Raw genomic sequence first — 6,000 nt, forward strand, 5'->3', positions numbered from 1 at the left:
AGCTTATGCTCATGTGAAGGCTATTGTTAGCTTGTTAGCTGATGCTCAACTGAAGGATGTTGTTAGCTTGTTAGCTGATTTTCAAGTAAAGGCGGTTGTTAGCTTGTTAGCTGATGCTCATGTGAAGGCCGTCCTTAGCTTGGTGAGCTGATGCTCATGTAAAGGCGGTTGTTAGCTTGTTATCTGATGTTCATGTGAAGGCCGTTGTTAGCTTATGCTCATGTGAAGGTGGTTGTTAGCTTGTTAGCTTATGCTCAAGTGAAGGCGGTTGTTAGCTTATGCTCATGTGAAGGCCGTTGTTAGCTTGCCTGATGTTCACATGCTGTAAAATTTGAATTTTCAATAACCCATCTAGTATGCACAACCCAGCCTCACTGCAGTTTGTGGCGGCATTACGAAAAGTATGCACTAGATGGATTATTTCTCACCAGCAGGTGGCAGACACGTCTATGTGATATTAGGTGGGAAAAACAATGTTGCTTTTCTGGTTGTTCACCACAAAATAATCATTTCATTCTCATATGAGCTCCTTTAATCTGACAAATTACAAGACGACAATATCTGTTATTATTATTGCGTTACTTTCTGCAACCCAACCAACGCTAGCACAGGGAAAAATGATTTTTTTTCAAACTGGATCCGAAGCAACAATGTTAAAACTCTTAAACATGTCTTTAATTTTTGTCCATAAAGATTCCTGTAATGTTTCAGGAAAAATGATTAAAACTGAGAAAAAAAAGGGCAAGTCATACAACATTAAAACAAATGAGTAAAAATATATCAGGATCTCATCCAACATTTAATTATTTTTTTCTCTATACAAAATAAATAAATATACATTAAAAATCAAAAAATCACAACTCTTTTATTATTATTATTATTTGCATAATCCTGCTGACAGAAGACGATTGAAAATACAGCCTACTTAGTGGTAATAGAAACAAAACGGTTTAGTTTTATTGTTACAATAACAGTTTAACTTTTTTTAATGGATCAGGCCACAGCCCCCCCCAAATACACACATTTTTAAAGCTGTTTATGCGCCTCTGAACGACACGTCCTGGTGTCCTGATGAGTTTCAAGGTCGTTTCCGGAGTATTTTATATTTATATGTCTCTGATAATTCTAATTAGTCCTGGAGTGGTTGATTAAGGTCAGACAACCGACAAAATAAAAGACCAATCTGCTGCCAACGGACACTCACTCAGCAACATATTGGAAATATTTAATCCTCAATTACAACAGCAAACCCCGAGGAACAACTTTGTTGTTTTTTTATTCAGAAAGCTCGCTTTTCTTTGGATTTCTATACACGTGTTGTTGTTTTTTTTTTCTTTCTTTCTTTCTTTCTTTCAAAGATTTTTTCATTTTTCATTTTTAAACATTTAAGCTTTTGTGGGCTGTGAAAACGTCTCGTCTTTTCATTTCGGCCCGATCAGTTAAGGTGAAGAGTCACATTTTAACCGATGCCTTAAAATTGATCCGCAAAACTTAAACTTCAGCAGCTGTCGGATGAACGTCGTGTGCGTGTGCGCGCGCACACCGATCGATGTTAATTAACTTCTTGTGTATATATATATATATATATATATATATATATATATATATATATTTTTTTTTTTAACGGAATCTAAAAGTCTTTGGCCTCTTTTCTGTCACGTCCGGCAAAGCGCACAAAGAAACTTATCCGCTCCAACCTTTTCATCATACTTTTATTAAAAAATAATAATAATAATAAATTAAACTTTAAGCATAATCCATCCAGTCCAGATTCAACAGACTGATATGTGATGTGTATACTTTAAATTCTCGGCCTCATCTTCACGGTGACTTGTGTTGTTGAGCAGGAAAAACGTCGAAAGAAGGAAGGTTTTGGGAGCATAATTTAGTATCTCCTCAAGTCACATTCCTCCTTTGATCCATCGCAAAAAGATTCATGCTACCACAAACAAGTATAAAATCAACTAAAATATTGGAACCATGGGATAATACAGACTTTACATCAGTGAGGAAGAAGATCAAACTTAATATGAGCTTTAGTTCCAAAGGTCCCGCAGAACCTCAGGACCACGACTATGGAAATGCTGGAGGACTTCAGAAAGAAACGTGACGTCACCTGACATCACAGTCATTAAAAAGGCTGCGACAGTGGAGGACGTCCTCAGTCCACGATTGACATTAAAAAGAGAAATAAAGGACAAAGTTCAAGTCATTTTAAAATACAGATTTTAAAGTCAGAAATCTGTTAGGTGTTACAATCTGACATCAAAACCAGTCTCAGAATTCATAAAAAGACAAAAGTTCAAATTCTAAAATAAAAGTGGTTTCAAAGTTGTTTTAACCCAGAATTCTGAATTTCAAGGAAGATAAAACTTAAAATTGTTGATATTCAAAACTCTGATCTTAACTTAGATTATCAGACAAATTCTGAATTCAGATTCCCAGAGAGACTGTAAAATTTCCCACATTGTTTGCAGATGAATTTACTCTGGATGAGTTGGTGTTTCTGTATGGCTGAAAGATTCAAGAAATGTCATTTGGTCTCAACTCAAATTCAGATTCCAGAGCTAAAGTCAAAATTCTGAGTTCAAATCAATTTATATTCTGAATTCTGACTACAAACAGATTTATGACATCTTCATTGAATTTTGACATTGAAACTGTAATTCTCATTTTGTGTGAGAATTCTGAACGCCGATTAAAGATCAGTCAGAATTCTTCAAGAATTCTGACTTTGAGCTCAGAATTCTGACTTTATCATGGAATTCTGAGACCAAGTTCAAATCTGAATTCAGATTCTAATTTTGTTTCAAAATTCTGAGTAAGCTTCAGACTTCTGAATGTTTAAATTCTCAAAAGTTTGATCAACCTTCAGAATTTTGACCTGAAACGACTTTGATTTGAGGTTTCTAACCTTTCTTGGAATTTTGATGTTCGTACTTTGAGTCAAAAGTAATGTTGTCAATTTCTGATATATTTTATTTTTCCAAACTTAGTAGCCAGAAGTGGAAACACCTGGAATCAAACCCTGTTTTTTTTTTTTTTTAAGTTCAATGCCTAACCCACACAATCACCTGCTCTGTTAATAAACAATTAACAACAAATAAATTAAAAAGTCATTATGCTTGTTGAGTTTCCCCAGCATGTAATTATAACAATTATAACAGTAGTTAAATGAAATGTACTTTAACACACGGGGAAAACAGTCTCACTTCATCATGTGTTCGAATCTCTCTGATTTCAGTGTCACATTTAATGTGTGAAGTTTTTCTTCACACATTAAACGACTCCCCAGATTTCCAGTATATGTGTATTGCCAACTGCGCCAGTAGCACGGCCCAAGCAGAGGGTCGCCCCTTTACAGAGTTGGGATAAAGTCACCATCAAGTCACTCTAAAGTCAAGAATCTTCAAGACCCAAGTCAAGTCTCAAGTCATAATGACCACCAGTTGTTTGTAAGATGACTTGGGACTTGCAGATTGATGATTTGAGAATGACTTGACAGTGACTTTGTTCCACCTTTGAGTCTGGTCTGCTTGAGGTTTCTTCCTCAAATCATCACAGGGAGTTTTTCCTTACCACCTGTGTTCTTGCTGTGGGAGTTGGTAAAGTTACACTTTAATTGTGTGAAGCGCCTTGAGGCAACTTTGTTGTGATTTGGCGCTATATAAATTAAATAACTTGAATTGACTTTCTTCCATTCGGTGTTTCTCCTTCCTGCTGTTCTTGTCCCGACCAGCAGAGGGCGCCGCCTCGGCGATGCAGACTGAGGGGGAGATTAACCTGCAGCCGAGGGCGAGGGCGCACGCACGCGCACGCCGACTCCCAGCCGCGCGTGCTTTCAAAGCGTGCACGTGCAAAGGCGGCGACAATCAGCAGGTTTATTGACTTTGATCGCGTAATTCCTGAGTAACCTCTGTAATCTTTTAAAGCAGCGCTTGTTTGAACGCATGTATGTGTGGGCACGCGGCGTGCACGACGACGTGCATAACGTGCACCGGATTAACGGGATGCTGTCGAGGCTGGAAGTGCGGCAAAGAGGAAGCGTTTAAGAGCTAAACGATGGTGGAATTTTTTCTTCTTTGAGGAGAAGCAGTGATGGAGACAAGTTCAGAAAACATCAAAGCCCCCCAGCAGGGTTTTGACCCTTTCAACCTTTATGCCATTGTTTTAGGATAGAATGGGGTGCCACAGGGTGCTGTCACAAGATGCTCTATAATCACTGGAGGCTCTGAGGTGTGGATTTACAGGGCTGCACCCCCCCCCCCCCCCCCCAATCAAAACTCCACCAGAAAATTGATATTTTCCATTCAAAAAATCTGTTTGCAGCCTCAGACGTGTTTCTGCAGCATCCTTCTGGACTGCAATCAACTCAGCAAGTTCACACAGTCGTCATGGTGATCCCTCGGTGATGAGGACGATCGTCTTGAGAAGGTTCTACAGCGGGATGGTGGATGCAGAGATGAGTGAACAGACCCCGTCTTGGCGTGCACCTTTTCTGTGGTTGCTGCATGGAGCTTCTGCCGGTCAGGATCTCCTTCGTCTTTCTCCTCTTCTCCTCTGCACTGATCACAAACATTTTTTCGAAGACTTCCACTCCAGTGTAGCTCATTGTTCGCCAGCTGGCTTCATCCCTCCCTTCTTCCCAGGTATTCCACTCGGTGGAGCAGTTCTTGAGGTTGTGCTTTGGGAGGTTTCTTCTGCCGTTTCTTCTGGACTGTTTCCTTCACTCAGCTGGGAGAAGAAGATCTGCTTGGGAAGTCAGCTGTCTTCCATCCTAACGATGTGACCCATCCACTGAAGCTGGTTCTTGAAGATGACACACTCGATGTTGTGGAGCTTGGCTTCAGCCAGGATGCTGATGTTGGTACAGTCTTCCCACCTGATATGGAGGCTACTCCTCAGGCAGCACTGGTGGAATCTCTCGAGGGTCTTCATGTGGCAGCAGCAGGTGGTCCAGGTCTCAGATCTGTACAGCAGAGGGTTGGCATGACAACAGATGTGTAGATGATCATTTTTATCTGGTGTTGAGGGTCTCTGTTGTAGAAAACACAGGTGCAAAGCCGGTCGAGGGCAGTTCCTACACACTTGCGTCAATGTTGGATCTCGTCATCGATGTCCGTGTAGTTTCACAGCAGGAAGTGTTGGATGACCATGTTGGGTGGAGGCTGCTGCAGGATCTGTGTCTTCTGGTCACTTACCTAAAGATGTATTTTTCTTTTGTGTTTTCATCATTCAGTTTGACGGGATGCTTCCTTGTCAAATCAAGTCCATCCAGGAGCCAGAAGCTGGTGAAACTGAAGACAAGACAGAATTATGAAGGAGAATAACTTTACTTATGGAGTCCAACCTCCATTCTGATATTTCTGCTATTTAAGAAAGTTTTTCTTTTTGTAATAATTGTGCTTTCCCACATTTCCAAATTAACATTTGTGTTCTGTCAGAAAGGGAACTAATGTGATTTTTCTGCCATACAGCTGGAAGTGGATGCTTGTATATAATTATGTATTTAAGCAAGAAATCTATAGAATGCCTAATCTAATTTTGATCAAAACTAGTAGGTGCATTAGACCTACGGATAAGAAGAAGTGATTTGATTTTGGTACAGATTGGTCAATAATGAAGGTCAGGGGTCAAGGTTGAATTTCTGGTTCCACACAAATTCATAAGAAATTTGCCAGTTTTATGGAAATTAGATCAGACATTTTATTGTTAGTGAACTTGACTGTTTACAATCCAATGTAACATTTTCCCAACATGCCTGATACTTTGAAATGTGAGTGGCGTCACTGAGTTTTCTGACTGCTGTAGTTGCATCTTGTTATGCATCAGCATACATATAGTAAGAGCTTGAAAAATAACTTTAAGATACATATTTGTACATTTGCAAAAATTGTTGACTCACCAGTATAATCAGAAAACCTCAAGAGCTTCCAATGTCACAAAGAATATCTCTATTTAAAAAAAAACAACAAATGAATAAACTCTGATGAATCTTGT

This window comes from Thalassophryne amazonica, chromosome 21 (genome assembly GCF_902500255.1).
Source record: "Thalassophryne amazonica chromosome 21, fThaAma1.1, whole genome shotgun sequence".
In the NCBI taxonomy this organism is placed as follows: Eukaryota; Metazoa; Chordata; class Actinopteri; order Batrachoidiformes; family Batrachoididae; genus Thalassophryne; species Thalassophryne amazonica.